The sequence below is a fragment of the Talpa occidentalis genome, unplaced genomic scaffold, assembly GCF_014898055.3.
Source record: "Talpa occidentalis isolate TD23 unplaced genomic scaffold, MPIMG_talOcc4v2.1, whole genome shotgun sequence".
Lineage (NCBI taxonomy): Eukaryota > Metazoa > Chordata > Mammalia > Eulipotyphla > Talpidae > Talpa > Talpa occidentalis.
In genome coordinates, this window is record NW_026555331.1 from 35,075,697 (window position 1) to 35,094,454 (window position 18,758).

The 18,758-nt window shown below is 44.4% G+C and overlaps 1 long non-coding RNA gene across 1 annotated transcript; it reads right to left on the bottom strand.

Moving 5' to 3' along the window:
- Positions 1-2,910: 2,910 nt before the first annotated feature.
- Positions 2,911-18,686, bottom strand: LOC119239433 (uncharacterized). Its single transcript, XR_005123857.2, has 3 exons — positions 18,618-18,686; positions 6,281-6,465; positions 2,911-6,137 (listed from the first exon to the last, which is right to left on the bottom strand). It is a non-coding gene; the product is annotated as an uncharacterized LOC119239433 (long non-coding RNA).
- Positions 18,687-18,758: the final 72 nt, after the last annotated feature.

Here is an 18,758-nt window from a genome sequence, read left to right on the forward strand (position 1 = left end):
GGGCCAGAACAGGATCTCTATGATCCAAGTAGACGGGGTAAAGGGAGAGTCCTAGCTCTTGGCAGCTTTTTGCAGGCTTTTATTGGGATTTACCAGGTACACGGCAGGCAGGGGTGCCGGGGTGCCAGGAGGCTGGCAGGCCTCCCAGCCCCCAGCAAGTCTTCACTCTTTCTGGGCTCTCCGGCCTTCTCTGGTGGTCTCTGCTGCTCTTTTGCTCTCTTTAGCTCTCGTTCTCTCTGCTTCTCTTCTCTACTGGCGTCCCCGTGACGCCGCCCTTATAAGCCCAGTCTCTGCCCAGGTGAATCCCATCTACCTATGCCCACACCCTACTCCAGGTGCCCGCCATCAGGCATGCATTCAGGACTGCAGATCTGTCATCTATCCTAATGGCGGGAGGGCAGAAAAGCCTGATACTTTTTCACTTACCCTACAGTAAAATAAGTTAACATTGGGCCTATCTGGGGTATTCAAAAATTCCTTTAAATATAAATACTAACTAGGCTTCAGTTGCTGATAGCATGACAGCTGTAAAAGGGACTGGGTCATTTATGAGGCATTAAAGTCAGGCACGGGCCTTTCCCGCCTCGGGTGGACTAGTGAAACTAAGGAAGTTTCCTACTGTTGGGTGATACTGACCCCACAGGACAAGGGTCTGGTTTGCGCCTGTCATTTGTTGTGTTAAGACCACCTGATGTTGAATTACTATTGAGAAACAACAGAGGAAAAAGCATTGCATCAGACTCCGAAATTGCAAGAAGCTTTATGTCTTCTCTTCTCTATGCCATCTAGCTACTTCCCTCTGCTATGCAACAGTCTTCAAACCACCACCCCTTTATGCCTCACTGCCTAAGTTGTATACACCATTTCTGCTTACATTCCACTGACTGGGATTCAGCAAGGTCTCTCCTAGCTGCAAGGGAGGATGAGGAATTGAGTTTTTATTTCAGCTGAGAGGGAGAGCAGAGGTATGGGGGGAGTGGGCCTAGCAGTCTCTTCCACTCGCCCACTGCAAGGTCTTGTACAGGTGCCACTTTTGTCAGGTCTTCCACTACTCTAATTCTACCTGGGAAGACACTTAATTGCTGATTCCTCTGAAGTCCCACTTTAACTTCTCAATTTTTGCTCTATGGTCACATGACTGATTACATCTCATTCTAAAGTGTAAATCTTGAACCATGAAAATCTTTGGTTTACTTTTGTACATGTGAATGCACATGTTACTTCCGTACTTTATTTTTTAAAAATATTTATTTATTTATGCATACAAGAACTGGGGTACAGGCCAGAAGTGCAGAGGGTGAAAGGATTCACCAGAGACAGAGTAGGGAACAGAACAGGCAGATATACTAAAATAACACTGCTAAGGGGAGCAGCGAGTGAGGCAGGAGAGGTCTGCTGTGCCGTGTGGTTAGCTCCCTGGCCTTGGATCAAACTCGTGCTGCAGTGGCTGCAGACAGCTTTATAGGTTGTGTCTTAACCCTTTGTGTCACCAGGGAGGGCCTGTACTTTAAAAGATGCTACATCTCCTTTTGTGTGCAGAGCCTGGGACATATGTGGCACTTTACAGCCTAAGACCCTTGAACTTCTGATAAAACTAACAAAAGGATCCATAGAATCAAAATGAATCTTATAGGAATCAAAAACTTTCTAGAAAATTCAGTCTTTGGGATGCCATTGACATAGATGCTAAAGATGAATGATGTTGATAATATTAAAAATGCTTCAAGTTAATATATTGCATAATCACAGACAAAATATGAGAAAGTTTCAAACTCAAATGAGAGACAATTTTACAAGCTGTCTGGCCAGCACTCCTCAAAAGTTTATGGTCATGAGGGCCTCCCCGGTGGCGCAGCGGTTGAGCGCTGGGCTGCAAAGCTGCCCGCGGCCTCTGCGGCGCTGGTTCGATCCCCGGCTGCTCCTCGGCCGCCGGAGGAGGGTCCCACATGGCGCGCAGACCTCTCCTGCCGCCCGCTGCTCCCCTCAGCAGTGCACTTCGGTCCTTCTGCCTGCTCTGCTCCCCGCTCTGGCTCTGGTGAATTCTCTCACCCTCCCGCGCTTCTGACTGTACCCAGTGCTTGTATAAATAAATAAATAAATCAATCTTAAAAAAAAAGAATTGTTTAAAAAAAAAAAAAAAGTTTATGGTCATGAAAAACAAAGGAAGACTGAGAAACTGCCCTGACTGAAAGAGATTAGGAAGGCTTGACAAAACGCAGTGGGACATCCTGGGTTGGATCCTAGAACAGAAAAATGGTCATCAATAGAGGGAAAATGGGTGCGGCTTTATATAAACTCTATACTATCTCTGCAACTTTTCTGCAAATTCAACATTATTTCAAAATTGAAAGTTTAAAAAGTACTTGGCATGGACTTTGGCTTACAGTAGAATCTGCAGGTGAAGATTTTGAAATAATTTTTATTGCTAACAAGACCATTTTATACTATAAGGTTATCGGCTGGAAGTATAAATAAAGCTGACATCAGAGTTGTTCTCCATTTACAGAGATGCACCTGTTGTATGTGTTTTTGAGTAGGAAATTGCTGAAACAGTTTTTAAGATTTTGTGTGGACATATAATTTTTTTTTTTTTAAAGATTTATTTATTTATTTATTCAAGCACTGGGTACAGTCAGAAGCGCGGGAGGGTGAGAGAATTCACCAGAGCCAGAGTGGGGAGCAGAACAGGCAGAAGGACCGAAGTACACTGCTGAGGGGAGCAGCGGGTGGCAGGAGAGGTCTGCGTGCCATGTAGGACCCTCCTCCGGTGGCCGGGGAGCAGCCGGGGACCGAACCTGCGCTGCAGAGGCTGTGGGCAGCTTCGCAACCCAGCGCTCAACCACTGCGCCACCGGGGAGGCCCTGGACATATAATTTTTATTGTAAAATACATATATAACATAAAAATCTACCATCCTAGCCATTCTGAGTACATTAATGTCTAGCACACTTGGCTATATGGATTTCTAACTATAGGCAGCTATATTCTTTCCTTTGTAGGATAAGGACCTCTAGTTATATTCTGGCACTGACACAAAAACAAAACTTTTTAAGCAGCAAAACTGAAAAGATTTAATCATCTCTGGTGGCAATATTTCTAGATCTTATCATACTCTAGTTAGTGGCCTTTACAAGATTATACAAAGCATGAATTAACTTCTCCCTTATACTTCACCGTCGTCATTATGAAGATCAGTTATTCATTGTGACTGAGACCATCCAGTCTCTTGAGTTTTGGTGTTTGCATTTTAATCTTCCCTGCATCCCTGGGCTCAGAACAGCCCATCCCTCTGGGAGCCTGCTGAAGCACCCTTGCGGATGTGTTAAGGCTAGAAAGCTTGTTTAGGTTGTGTAAAATAAGAACAAATGATCTTGTTAGAGCTTGAAGCTTGGACATCTGTTTTGGCTATTCAGAGGCCCTCTTCCTTCCTTCGTACCTCTGTGCTGGGTTACTAGTAACTGCGGTACCCAGTAAGTAAACCCCAGAGGGCCAAGACGCCATTGTATATTATTCTTATTTCGTCTCTGGAAGGATTAAGGAAGGGAAATAGAGATTATCTCCTGGATATTTTTTCCGGAGGGACCTAATCTATCTCCTTGGTAGGCCAAGGCCTAGCTGAGAACATCAGGATAACACATCCCAATAGCACAGCTGACACGTTTTGCATGTGTTTTAATAGTCTACTCTAAATTGCTTGTGCAGAAGGGGAACAAAAAAAAAAAAAAAAACCCAAAACTAACACTTATAGAAGGATTACAATGTGCTACATGCCTTGTATACTTTATTTCCTTTAACCAAACACTGTGAGGTATTATTTTATAGATGAGGACTGAGGTGAAGTAACTGACCAAACCTCTCACAACAACTAAGTGACAGAAACTAGTATCCCTCAAACAAATTCTCTCAATTTTTTTCCACTTTGTGTTAAAAAAAAATCACAATATCAGTTTGTGTTTAAGATAACAAGTCAGACTATCCAGATGTGTTCAGGTCTCCTTCTCTAGTTCAACTCTACCTTTGAGGGATCACATTCTATTAGTTGAGGTGGTATCCTGCCCCTACTTTCTCCATACCCATAGAACCATGTATACATAAAGACTTCCTTATTTTCCCCAAAGGTAAGATGACTCTATTAATATGATGTAACTTTTATTACTACATTCATATTGACTTGTTCTAAACAGCTAAGTCCACACAGCTAATCGTAACTGATTATTTTTAAATTTTTATTTATTTTATTTTTACACAGTTGTTCATTTTTGTATAATGTTTGATTTTTTCCCCTCAGGTGTAATTCCCCATAAAATTCCTACCCCCAAATCAGTCATGAACTGTCACTATAGTCTCCGTGCTCTTTCCTCCTCCCTTTAAACACGCTCCCTCTTCCTCCCCTGTGGTGTGTCTCAGTTCTATAGTTCGCCTGCAAATGTTTGTCTTTTTATTTTCCTGGCCCCTTTTTCGGTTTCCCTATATTCCTCCTCTAAATGAAACCATTCAATATTTTTCTTTTTCCTTCTGGCTTATTTCACTGAGCATGATCCCTTCCAGCCCCATCCATGCTGCAAATGGCATAAGTTTATCTTTTTTGATTGCTGAGTAATATTTCATTGTGTATATATACCACATCTTCTTGATCCAGTCATCTGTTTTGGAGCATTTAGGTTGTCTCTATATTTTAGCTATTGTAAATAGTGCTACAATAAGCATAGGAATGCAGGTTTCCTTTTGAATTAATTTTTTTTGGTCTTTTGGATAGATTCCTAGGAATGGAATTTCTGGGTCATATGGTAGATCCACTTTTAGTAACTTGAGGGTCCTCCACACAGCTTTCCACATGATACGTTCTATATTACTAACAAACTAATTTATTCAACATTTCCTAATAGAAATTCAAATTTCTTTTAGGTTTTTACAGTACAAATAAAACTGCAGTCAGCTTTCCTGACTATATATTCTTACAACCTAGAAATTAATTTCCATGGGATAAATGAGCAAAAGTGTTATCACTGAATATAACCTCTCTTCCTTATTTAACTTATAGCAGATTGTGTTCATATTTATAGACACAATTTCAGAGTTTTCTCATCCCCTTACCAGCATAAACTATCATAAATCTATAATTTTTTGCCCATTTGGTGGCTGAAAAAAATTGTATTTCAATCCATTTCTCTGATTACTTGTAACATTTATGATTGTGCTTTTCTGTTGTCAAATTTTGACTTATAAAGAGTGATGGAGGCCTCCCTCAACCTCCCAGCAGGTTGAGCATAGCGCTGTGAAGCTGTCTGCACCCTCTGCAGTGCGGGCTCAATTCCAGGGCAGCCAGGGAGATTCCCACATGCCACGGCAGACCTCTCCTGTCGTGCCTGCTGCTCTCCTCAGCAGTGCTTTCAGTCCATCTGCCTATCCTGCTCCCCACTCTGTCTCTGGTGAATCCTCTCACCCTTCCGTGCCTCTGGCCTACACCCCAGCTATTGTATAAACAAAAAAATAAATCTTTAACAAAAAAAGAGTGATGGAGGCGGTCAAGTAATAGACTCTTCTCTAACGCCTGGTAAAGCCATCCCTACTGGACAGACAAGATTCTGTTAGACCCTGGGCAATGTGAGCTTTAGTTAGCTGGCAGGGCCTATATTGGGAGGAGTCAGAGAAAGAAAAGAAAAACAACAGGGTTCTGAGTTGTGAACAGTGCAAAACCAGTACATAAATGGGGAGTAGGATAGGATTATTTTTACTTTCAAATTCAGAGACCTTTATCACAACTAGATCTAGAGCTGGGAGTAGGGAACCCTGGTTGGATGCCTCTTCCCCAACTTCTGCCTCACCTGCAAGGTAAACAAAGAAGGAATAGGAAATGACAGAGAGAAACTGAATTTCCTTCCTCACCTGCAAGGTTAACAAAGAAGGAACAGGAAATGACAGAGAGAAACCGAATTTCCTTCCGTGAGGGCCATGCTCAGTGAGGGAGGGCTCTCTCCTGGCAGAAGCGCAGAGGGCAGGCAGGGTGGTGCCTCACAGCACCATCCATCCTCTCAAGTGGAATAAAATCCTGGGACAAGCCTGCACTACTGCAGCGTGATCACTTCTTCAGCTGGAGGCAGATCTCTGGATGCGTCACAGACACTCTCCAAACCTTCCTGTTTTGACAAAATGAGAGAGAGATTTAGAATTTGTGATACATAAGGCCAAGTCCACCTCTAAGATTTTATCATTCTAATTATATTTTATTTTTTTATTAAAATTATAAAATATTGATAATTTTTCATTAGTTTTGTCTCACCTTCAATTGGTCCATGATGAAATAGCGAGAGCATAAATTTGGAGTCAAATCTTGGGTTCAAGCCCCAACTTGCAAGCCATGGAATCCTAGACAAGCCCTTTGATTCCTCTGCGCCTATTTCCTCATCTATAAAACCGACAAAATAATCCTTGCAGGGCCTTGGCCAGACTCAGGTGGGGTGATGTCTGTAAACAAACACAGTGTAGTATTCCCAGGAAATCTGAGCCACTCATTTCCATTTCTTCACTCAACTTAAACATCCCTAATCAAATACTTAGATCACCTCCTGTTTTAGGCATTAGAGATACCTTAGTGGTCACTGACATCATGGGACTTGGACTTGAAAATGGGCATTTACCATCTGAACCTGGTAAGAAACTGGGATAAATATTTTAGAACGATACATAAAAGGCAAATGAGCTGTGGTCAGTTTTCTAGAGATAGGAATTTAATAAATATTTGTGGAGCTCCTCCCATGGCCCCACATATGAGGGACCAGGCAATGCTTTAGGTTTTGGGGGAGTCCGCACTGAGTACCTTACATTCTAACAGGGACATTGAAACAGACTATTACTAATTATATATAGAAGACACAGCCAAAGAAAAGTATAAGGGCGATGTGAGAGGAATGAAACATGGTTCTGGACCTGGAGTTTTCAGCCTCTTCTCTTGCCAAGACTCAGTTCCCCTTTAACAGAACTGAAGGCATTAGAAACTGTGACTTCACTCTCCTTGCGCCTCATTCTCATTCCAATTACTCAGTTTGGAAAAAGTTAACAGCCTTTACTAAGTAGCAGAGTGTTTGGGCAGAGTTGGAAAATTGCTGCTAATTTTCAACGTGGTCAGTTGTTTGGCTTAGAGTTTCAAACAGCCTGGATATTTTCTGCATGGCTCTGACTGAGCTTTCCCCTTTTCTCAAGTTTCTTCGAATCTACCTGTGTCTCACTGAACATTAAGCCACCTGATGCCAGTAATGGGCTGCCAGCCTCCACCTAACCTCTGCATTCAGCAGTATGTTAACAACTGGGGGCTGTTTTGTATGAGGCGCTGAGCTAAGTCTTTGCTTCCTGGCATTTACAATCACTTGGGAAACAGAAATGCAAGTCACTCTAATAAGACAGCATGAGTAGCTGCCATTTGATCAAATGAGGTAGAAGAGCTCCAAAGAGGGGGAAAAGCACTTCTGACCGGAGTCACCAGGCGAAAGAAAGATGCAGCTCTTTTGAGAGCCTGTTTTGTGCACAGCACAGTACTGGATATTTTACGTACATCCTCTCACTTGACACGGGGAGCTTCATGAAGGACTTGGAGTCCAAGACCTTGAGTGATGGGAAGAAGGAGGAAAGGCCGACCTGAGTTTCAACCAAATATTTACTGACTGCCCAACCCTCGTTCCTCTGTCTCTGCGGCACCATACCCCGGTTTGCAGATGGGGCTTAGAATAGGGTGGGGAGTAGGGTTAATGAGAAATGGTCGCATTCTTTGACAGTGACAGAGGTAAGCGGCAGGCTTCTCAGCAGCTCTAGTGGAAGGAAGGTGAGACTCTGGTCCTGCTGGGACTATTTAGCATTCCCTGAAACTCTTGTCCAGGGAAGGGACACCATGATTAACAAACTGGGTTTATGCCCCTGTCACTGTTGGTGGGTAGATTCTAATCAGAAGAAAGAGAGAGGAAGTACATACTAGGTCACCCAAACCAACGGGCTCCTGCGAGCAGGCCCCTGCAGGGAATACCGCAGTCCTGGAGAACAGCAGGAGCACAGAGGGAGGAGTGTGCACAAGGAGTTCTGGGGATGGTGGCAGGCTGTTTGGCTGCAGGGCTTTGCTTTGGATGCAGAGCTCTGAACTTTGAGGTCGAAGAATGCTACACCAGCCTGATGAGAGCACGATGACAGCTTTGCTCAGAATCTTTCCAATTCTCCTGAAAACCATCCAGAGCAACAAGGGATGAAACACCTACATCTTAGTATCTGGTGAAGTGAGGAGGTGAGAGTTCACAATTTTATACCATGTGTAGTGTCACCCCCGAACCTGCACAGTAAACCACTACATGCAGCTTACCAGGTGCCACAGAAGACCAGAAACTGCACAAGCGTCCAGGTAGTGCGTTCCCAGCAACCCTGGAGGAAACTCAAGCCCAGAAGGAGAGGACTCAACCTGGGTGGGAGGGGCTGTAACTAAGAAGGAAGACGGCAGGAACACCAGGAAAGGAAGAAATAAATCGCACAAGTGCCTGGAGGACTCACTGTGCATCTCAGGAAAGAGAGAGGCACTCATGGGCAGGAAGGGGAGGGAAGCCTTGGAATCAGGCTAGGACGAAGCAGAGACGCTCTGGACTAGTTGTAGGAACCCACCTGAGCCAGGTTAGGATCTTAATTCAGGGGGAGCCTGGCCACACCGAGGCGCCAAACAGAAAAGAAAATGTACATCATACTAACAGAGGAGGGCGCCCTTGAGCTGAGCAATGAGGGAAGTTTTACCAGGGAGAGTTTCCGCACTCCTGACACAGGATTCTCTCGCCAATAGTTGGTTGAGAAATATCCAACTCATTAAAAAATAAATGATGAAAGTTGTAACAACATCTAATCAAAGGCACCATAAGAGAAACATCCAAACGAAGGTACTCACAGAAAAAAATTCTGAAAAGGAGTAGCAAAATTTCCCCGAAGGCTAAGAAAACTAACCAGAAAAATGTTGCTACAAAGCAGAAGAAAATTTTAACTCAGTAGGTTATTATGAGTTGAAAGTCTGGTATGGAGGCAGGGGGAGCTATGCGGGAACATGCAAAGCAGAAATAAAGAACTCAAGAAAGGGATGATCAGGCCACAGGGGGCGACAGGAAACAGGAACACTTAGACTCAGAAAATAAGTGTGAAGAAGTACAAACATTTCAGAACGAAAACCAAATTATGAGACACACAGAAGAGACATCACTCCGGGACCCGGTGGAAGGCATACAGAATACAAATGAAAGTGGAGATAAAATAGAAATAAATAAAAATCATTAGAGAGGAAGTGAGAGAAGGCAAGCAAAGGAAATTGCACAAATGTAGAGTTCCTCAAGAAAAAGCCCAAACAATGGAACAGAACACATTTTTAAATACAGCTTAATTTTAAATAGGGATTGCAGGGAGCTTGGCTTGGATGGAAGGCCTAAATTTAGGAACTGGGGGGAGAGCAAGGTCTGGAAGACATCTGCAAGGGAACTGGGATCAGGTCAGGGGTTCTTTGTCCTCAGGACCCTCTTCCCTGCTCCTGCATTGTGGTAGCCACCTGAGAGGGGCGCAGGTGAGGGGACCAGCAGCCCTGCTCCCTCAGTCTGCACGACCTACAGAAGTGGAGGGCAGGGGCAGAGTAAATGAAATAAATATTCCCAAATACTACTAAAGCTCCTTAGATGCAAGTTAGCAGAGGAAAAAAAAAGTATAGAGATTTATAATTATGTCTCCATCACCCAACTTTATAAAACTTTAACATTTTACAGTATTTGAATTTCAGCTATTTTTAAGGAAATATTGCCTTATTGATACATATTGCCCATTGTGACCCCCTCTAATACCATTCATCTTCCTGGCCCCCTCCCAGATAGCACTATCCTGAAGTTGATGGTTATCTTTGCAAAGGCTATCTTTTATGCTATTTCTACATACATATGTAACCATAACTATATGTACTATTTGTTTCACATACTTTCAAGCTTTATATAAATGGTATCATGCTGAATGTTTCCATTTACAATTAGTCCTTTTCTTTGGTGAACATTGTTTTTTACATTTATCCTTATTGATACACATGGCTCTATTTCCTCCTTAAGTGCCACACAGTAATGTATACATAATATATATCACAGAGTATTTACCAATTGTTTTGTTGGCAAACCTTTGGAAAGGGGTTTGACAGACTTTTAAAAAACTAAAACTAAAACATATGTCTACTTTATGACCCAGCAATTCTATTCGTAGGTACAATGCAAAATAAATGAATATAGTTGATCCTTGAACAACTTGGGTTTGAACTGTGCAGGTAGGTCCTGTAGATTTTTCTGAGGATTCTGTATTCATGGATTCAGTTAACTATAGATGTTGTCTAGCTGAATTCAGGGATGCAAAAACCACATATATGGAAGGCTAACTGTAAGTCACATTAAGATTTTTCTTTTTAATAGAGGCATGTTTTATTTATTTATTTGTTTGTTTATTTTGTTTATACATGCACTGGGTACAGTCAGAAGCGTGGAAGGGTGAGAGAATTCACCAGAGCCAGAGCAGGGAGCAGAGCAGGCAGAAGGACCGAAGTACACTGCTGAGGGGAGCAGCGGGCGGCAGGAGAGGTCTGCGCGCCATGTGGGACCCTCCTCCCATGGCCGGGGAGCAGCCGGGGATCGAACTGGCGCTGCAGAGGCTGCGGGCAGCTTCGCAACCCAGCGCTCAACCCTGCGCCACCGGGGAGGCACAGATTTTTTATTACACAGAGGTCGATATATTTAACTTCTGTGTTCAAGTGTCAAATGTGTGTCCACACACACACACACATCTTTTTGTGGACATAGAAGAATGTTCATAGCACCTTTATTCGTAATAGCTAAAAACTAACATCCAATGACAATAAAAAGGAACAAGTACTGGTACATGCAAAAGTATGGATGAATGTCAAAAACTTGTTAAATGAAAGAAGCCAGACACCGAGTATGTATGTATGATTCCATTCATATGTATATCGAAACACAACATTCTAGTATAGGACTGGTAAAAGCAATCCATGGTGGAAAAAAATCACAACAGTGTCTATAAAGGTAGGATTGGGGAATTAATAGGGAAAGGAAACTTTCTGGGGATGGCAATAATAACTTGAAAGGAGTTTAGGTTACACAAATACACTCATTAACTGTGTATAGTTAAGATTTGTACTTTTTATTGAATTTTTACCTCAAAAGGAAAAAATATTGACTTCTGTCAATATTATGCATGTTAAAGTATTAAAGAAGGGGTGTACTGATATCTCCATTTTTTTATTTTTTGGAAAGAGCAAAAAATAAGATGGAATGATGGAGAGATATATGATAAAGTAAGAATAGTAAAATGTAGATGGAATTTAGGTGGTATATGCTGATTTTAATATCCTTTCAATTTTGCTGAATGTTTAAAAATTTCAAAATAAATGTAGAGGAAAATTTTTAACATTTAACCTACCCCAAACCAACTCTTCATTTCATCCTTCCCTAAAACTGCTCCTCCCTCCTTTTCCCCCATTCTGATAAGTTACAGTCATACATCTACTTGCTGAGCTTTGAGTTGTCTCGGTTCTGTCCCTCTAATCCATCAGCAATCTTTTTGGTGCTATGTTCAACATCTATACTGAATGCAATCACTTCTCATTAACCCTACATCCACTCTCTTCCAAGCTACCAACTTCTTTTACCTGGACTGTACTAGTTCACTAACTGGTTTCCCTGCTAGTCTATTCTTCACACAGTAAACTGATCATTTTAAAACATTTCCTGGGGCCTTCCTGGTGGCACAAGGGATTAAGTCTCAGTAGTATGAAGCTGTCTGCAGCCACTGCAGCCATTGCTGCACGAGTTCTATCCCCAGCCAGGGAGCTAACCCACATGGTGCAGCAGACCTCTCCTGCTCCTCTCAGCAGTGTATTTCAGTCTGTTCTGTTCCCCACTCTGTCTCTGGGGAATCCTCTCACCTCTGGCCTGTACCCCAATTCCTGTATGCATAAATAAATCTTCAAAAAAAATTTCCTCCTGCTGTCTCTCTTTCCACTGTGTCCCTTGCTTACCACATTCCAGCCACTTTGACTGCCTAGTCCATTAAATATGCCAATGTCCTCTGGACTTAACTGTTTCCTTGCCTGGAACATTCTTCCTTTTCTGCTTACTTTTGTTATCTCATGTCACAGTTTCCTGTTCAAATGTCACACCACAGAGGTCTTCCCTAAACATCTACCTCATAAAGTACCTCCCTTCACTTCCCTTATGCTCATTTTATCCCCACCCCTTTATTTCTATTATCTGATACAAATTTGTTTTCTATGCCTCCCTACACTAGAGTTAAGCTCTGAGGGAACAGGAATTTTTGTTTGTTTCACTATCAAGTCTTAGTGCTAAATTAATGAAAAACGTTGACAAAATGTCACCTCCTCTGTGTTTTTCTCAGATCCCTCCCAAACTTCCCATATCTAAGTAGTCCCCCCCGTCATAGGACCTGTTTTATCTTTCCACAGTGCTTAATGAAAGTTATTTGTTACATATTTATTCTCTGACCCCCAGCCCAGTAGGATGTAAAATCTGTAAAAAGGCATAATTTCTTAACAGTCACATCCTGGTGGTTTACAAGACCAGTGCTTGGCCCACAGCAGGGTGATCCACCCTGCACCTTCTGCCCATTTCAGTCTCCACTCAGAGCTTCTAGACTTCCAACAGTGCCCTGTTTTTCCTACCTCTTTTGCTGGTTAGTAGAGGTGGAGAGTCATGAGCCCTGAAGGAGCAGGAGACTGACCATGTCTGAGGTGTGCTCGAGGTTTCGACACCCTCCAGAGCTCACCTTCTCAAGAGCCCACTTTGAGACAAGGCAGCTCCCGCAGATTCAGGTTCTCTTTGCCTAGACTCCCTGGTGCCTCTGAGGTGCCAGAGGCCAGAACTGCTCTGCCTTTGAAGGGCAGTGGTTAGCATTCATCCCATGGAGCCTTCCTTGATGACAGCTATAAAGCTCTTTCAAGGGAGTGTTTCCTAGAATCTGGTTAGGAGGGCCCCCCAACCCCCAAAGCACATCTCTGCATTCCATTTGTCTCACAAAGAGGGATGCAACCAGGCCCCAGGTCAGGCACCAGTCTCAGCTATGAAAAGACAAGGCCCCTGCAACCTGTTAAGGGCAGTGGTAGAGGCAAGCATAGGGGCTGGAGCAGAAAAGGAGGAGTAGGGAGAGCCTACTTCAGTGTTGGGTAGGAAAGCTTTCTAGGGGAGGTGATGCTTCTTTGCGTATTCAAGGATCAATGGGGGCCTCCCTGGTGGTGCAGGGGGTTAGGTACCACACTGTGAAGCAATTGCAACCTCTGCAGCACATGAGTTCAGGGGAGTTCGATCCCCTGCGGGCCAGAGAGAAACCCACATGGCGAGGCAGACTTCTCCTGTCTCGCCCGCTGCTTCTCTCGGCAGTGTGTTTCAGTCAGTCTGCCTGTTCTGTTCCCCACTCTGTCTCTGGTGAATCCTCTCACCCCCTGCATCTCTGGCCTGTAACCCAGCTCTTGTATGCATAGATAAATAAATCTTAAAAAAAAAAAAAAAAGGATCAATGGGAGTTACCTGGGGAGAATGAGCAGCACAGGTAAAAAGGTCCAAGTGAGGCCTCCCTGGTGGCGCAGTGGTTGAGCGCTGGGTTGCGAAGCTGCCCGCAGCCTCTGCAGCTCTGGTTCAATCCCAGGCTGCCAACACCGTCATGACGCGCAGACCTCTCCTGCCGCCCACTGCTCCCCTCAGCAGTGTACTTTGGTCCTTCTGCCTGCTCTGCTCCCTGCTCTGGCTGAATTCTCTCACCCTCCCGCGCTTCTGACTATACCCAGTGCTTGTATAAATAAATAAATAAATCTCAAAGAAAAAAAAAAAAAAAAGTCCAAGTGAGACAGGCAGGAGATGTGGAGAAAAGCATGAGTTTGAATTTCCTGATTTCCTGGATGCAATAGTTTTGTGTTTTAAGGGGTTTGGTCTTTACCACCACCAGGGCAGTGGTGATATGGGCAGATCTGTGCTTTAGAAAGAGGTGGGGCAATATATTGAAGGCAGATTAGAATGAACAAACCATGTCAGGAAAACCAGAAGAGGGCTGTACTAACTGAAGAGGGAATGGAGTCCTGAAAGAAGGCAGAGTGGGAGGAAAGGATTATTTTGGAAATGAATGTGTTTGCAACTAGAGGCAGCACAGCAGAGGGCACAGGAGTCAGGCTCCACCTTGGGTCTTGGGCAAATGGCACTTGGGTCTTGGCTTCCTCATCTGTAAAGCAATAGTGGCCACTATCTCATGGTTTTGATGTAGGGTTCCAGGAACTAATATAGTGTAACAGCTTACATTGTTTAGTACACATCAGTGTGCTAACAATAACCATGGAGCTCAGAAAAAAGAAATGACTAAGTTGACTTTCTCAAAATGTGATTCGTGGACCTCTGGGATTCTCAAGATCCTTTCAGGGGGACCACAAAGTCATCAAAACTATTTTCAGAATAAAATTAAGACATATTTTTCACTGTTAATGTTTGCTATGATGGCACAAAAGCAATGTTGTAGAGCCATCAAATTGTACTAATACTCATAGTGCCACCACTCTCCATTAAAATAAAAAGCACGTATTTACTGAAATATGTCCTTACTGAGGCAATAAAAAGGATAATGTAATGGGTGATCTGTTATTAGAGTTTAGATGGACTTTTTTCTATAGATATGTTTTGGTTAAGATGGATAATAAGTAAATTTAATCAAATGGGGGAAAATGTTTTCTTCCTCTCATATTATGTGTGAAATACTATCAGCTAGTCATATGCACTTTTGCTTAACTTCATATCACCCCTAACAATAAAAAGGTATTCAAAGAAACCTGGCTAGAACAGTTGGAGCAACAAGATAAAAGTACTATTGAATTATAATTCCAAGTATAAAATAAATATCCATGTGTGTATACTAATATAAATAAATCATTGAATGAGTTAATAAATGGGGGAGAAGAGACAAATTCCCCATGCAAGAGAAATCCCAATAAATTATATAAATACTTCACGCTAAAGGTAGGAGCATAACTCCTGACTTCTTAGGTACGGGGTGCACACAGTGGCCTTTTTCCAAAGAGTACAGTATGGAAAGGGGCGGGGAGGAAGTAAGTTAACAATCTAGAAACCTGACAAACACAACCTAAGCCCAGTGATCAAGGTCAACACCAAGAGTCATAAAGCATGATGGTAGTACTTACCCTTAATATTAAATGATCTAAAGAGCACTCTACCTCTGGTCTACTTGCAAACCGTAACCCAGTCTAACCACAGAAAAACATCAGAGGCATTCTAACAGAAAGGCATCCTAGAAAATATTTGACCAGCATTCTTCAAAACTGTCAAGGATATCAAGAACAAGGAAAGTTTGGGAAACTGTCATTGCCAAGAAAAGCCTTAAGCAAATGTGGTTTCTAAATGTGATGTGTCCTGGAGTAGATCCTATAGCAATGAAGACATTGGAGTAAGACTAGCAATAAAAAGACACTGGACTAGACTATACACACATACACACACACATACACATATGGATGAAGTATGAACTTTAGTTAGTAGTAATGCATGGATATTGATTCAGATGGTAATAAATGTACCCCACTAAAGAAAGATGACAGTAATAGGGGAAACTGTGTGACCTGGCAGGGGAGGACAGAGAACTGATACAGAGCTCTTTTCCCTGCTTAGTTTTTCTGTAAATCTAAATCTTTCCTGAAAAACATTGTTTATGGGGAAAAAAACCTAACATTAACTAGGAATAATTCTATCATTCATCTATCATCCATCACTCTAACTTGGAGATAAAAGTTCTATAATGGGATAGCCTAAGCTTGATTCAACATGAAATATACCAATGTCACACTATTATGCCTCAGAACTGCTGGGTACTGGTCACAAAAGAGAGGAACAAAACAAGGTCCAGAGTCTAGGTGGAGATAAGACTTTTAAAAAAAGATTTATTTATTTATGCATACAAGAACTGGGGTGTAAGCCAGAGGTGTGGGGGTGGTGGTGGTGGGAGAGGGTGAGAGGATTCACCAGAGAGAGTGGGGAGCAGAACGGGCAGATCCATTGAAATACATACACTGCTGAGGGGAGCAGCAGGAGAGGCAGGAGAGGTCTGCGGCACAATGTGGGTTGCTCCCTGCCCAGCCTGGGATGGAACTCCTCCTCCTCCTCCTCTTCCTCCTCCTCAAGCGACAGCTTCATGGTGATAGTGCTGTCTTTAACCCTTGCACCACCAGAGAGGCCCTATGAAAAACATTTTAACAGGGACTTATCGTCCTGTAAAGTGAGTATAACTGTACAGCATGGAGAAAAGGGTCTAGGAAGACTTCAGGAAGGCTAGTTATGGTGAAGAAAAGGCACTGACGCAAGAAATAAGTGGGCTAGACCCACTTTCTTTAAAACCTGTTCCTCTAGGTGTCTTCCTGCATTCCCTCCCCCCACCCCTTATTTCTTGAAAATGAGAGCACTGTGGAGACAAATATTTCACTTACCATGGTGTTTAATTTTGCAGGTATAATGGGAAAAACATACTTAGAAAATGCCAAAATTGCTAAAATTATTACAAGTATAAAGGAATTTTATAATTCAGTTGTTTTATTTAGGATCCCTAAAACTAACTTCTGTGGGTATAAACTATTGATAGTAAAAGGGGTGAACTGGAGTGAGATGGCACCGAACTACTTTGTGACAGGTACATATGCTAGAGGGTCTCTAGGTATATTATCAAATTTAATTTACAAAACAACCCTTGAAAGGAATATCTTGTTTCAGCTTTTCTAGAGGAAACCCAAGTGCAGAGGGATTTGATGATTTATAGCAGAGCAGCACTGGCTTCCACCTGAGAGGTAAGCCAGGCCTCCACTGACCAGGCGCTTGTAATATGGCAGCACTCACTGTTAGGTTCCACACAAAGCAGTCTCGGGATTGTTTCTAATTTCTCCTTTACTATGATTGCAATCTGTTGGTTTCACAGTCAGGGGCATGACCAAAGTACATTTCTAATTACAGTGTCTGGTTTGTAAGTTGGCCCAGTGCTGGGCACATATTACTCCAAGATTAATCCTACAAATGTTGACAACCCAGGTTTCGGTATATCTTTTTTTTAAAAAAGATTTTTTTATTTATATATACAAAAACTGAGGTACAGGCCAGAGTTGTGGGGGGGGGGTGAGAGGATTCACCAGAGACAGACTGGGGAGCAGAACAGGTAGTTCTACTGAAATACACTGCTGAGGGGCACAGCGGGCAAGTCAGGAGAGGTCTGCTGCGCCAGGTGGGTTGCTCCCTGGCCAGCCAGGGATCGAACTCGTGCTGCAGTGGCTGAGGCGAGCTTCATAGGTTGCGTCTTAACCCCTTGCGCCACCATGGAGATCCTTAGTATATCTTGATGATCAAATTCACTCAATCTCAATTTTGCTTACGTTCAGGTAATATTCGCTTGTCCCAAGACCTCCCTTTTCCTGCCATCAAGCTGTTAGATCAGAGCTTTACACAGCAAAGTGTTCTGAAGAGACAGTAAAAGGGAGGCAATTCCTGCCCCAAGAGAGCCATAAGCGCTATAAATGGTACGAAGTTTCTAAGGACAAGACTGGGCCTCTTCTGATTCTCTGTCACCTTGAACAAACAAGCCTCTTTCCTCAAGCGCAAATTTGGGAGAAAAACAATGACTTTGCCAGTCCCAGGAGACTGCTTGAAGAATCGAAAGAGAAAGTGTGAGGGGGGACTCTGCGGGTCCGAAAGCCCCGAAGAGCACTCGTCATCGCTAGGCTTCAGGTCCACTAGCACCTCACAAAAGGCGCGGGGCGCGGACCCCCAGTTGGTCCCGGCCGCCTCCCGGTGCATCTCGGGAAGGCCCCGGCCTAGGCGCGACCCCCGACTAGCCCCGGGGCTCGGTCTCTCGGCCCCCTCCCAGCAGCTCACTCCAGGGGGGAGCCAACGGGGTCTGCCTGCGGCCCGCGCGCGCTGCCGTGGGCTCAGGGAAGACTTCGCAGGGATCCCACACTCCCGGGTCTTTGTTCCTTTAGCTTCCCCCCTCGCCTTCAGTTGCTCCCCCCGCAAAACCTGTTTTCAGAACAAGATCGGCAAGCCCCACTTGGAGAAGTCCAGTCCTCCGGGGTGGGGGGCTGGTTACTAAAAGGCAGGTGGGGGAAACCTCAGTTTAGACTGGGGGGGGGGGCGAAATGGGAAGGAAATGCATCGGACCCGCCTTCCATTATAGCTCGGAGGCGGGAGGCTCCCTCCCGCGCGACCGCTTGCGCGGGCTCCGCAGGGCGCGCTGGCGGCGGGGCGGGGCGCGGCGGGGCGGGCCCCGGGCCTGCGAGGGGTGGGATGGTTCGCCCCCGCCGCGGGCCGCCGCGCTCCCGAGGCAGGGGGATGTTACCCCCGCGCCTTTCAGGCGAGGCCCGGGAACTGGGGAGAAAAGCGGGAGGGCGCGGCAAGCGCGAACGTTCCCTTCGCCAGGACCAGGGGGCGGGAGGCGTCCGAGTCGGAGCGGCGTGGCGCAGAGTGAGCCACCCACGGCAGGGCGACCCGCTCGGCGGGGCGGGGAGCGGGAAAACGGCCACTACGTACCTCGATCGGCGGACCGGCGCAGCGCACAGACGAGCTCCCCAAGCATGGCTGCTCCGGCGCCCGCGTGGGGGCCGGGGGCTCCGGCCCCGATGCGCGGCGCGGGACGCACGTGTCAGCGCGCGGCGCGCCGTGTTTACATTC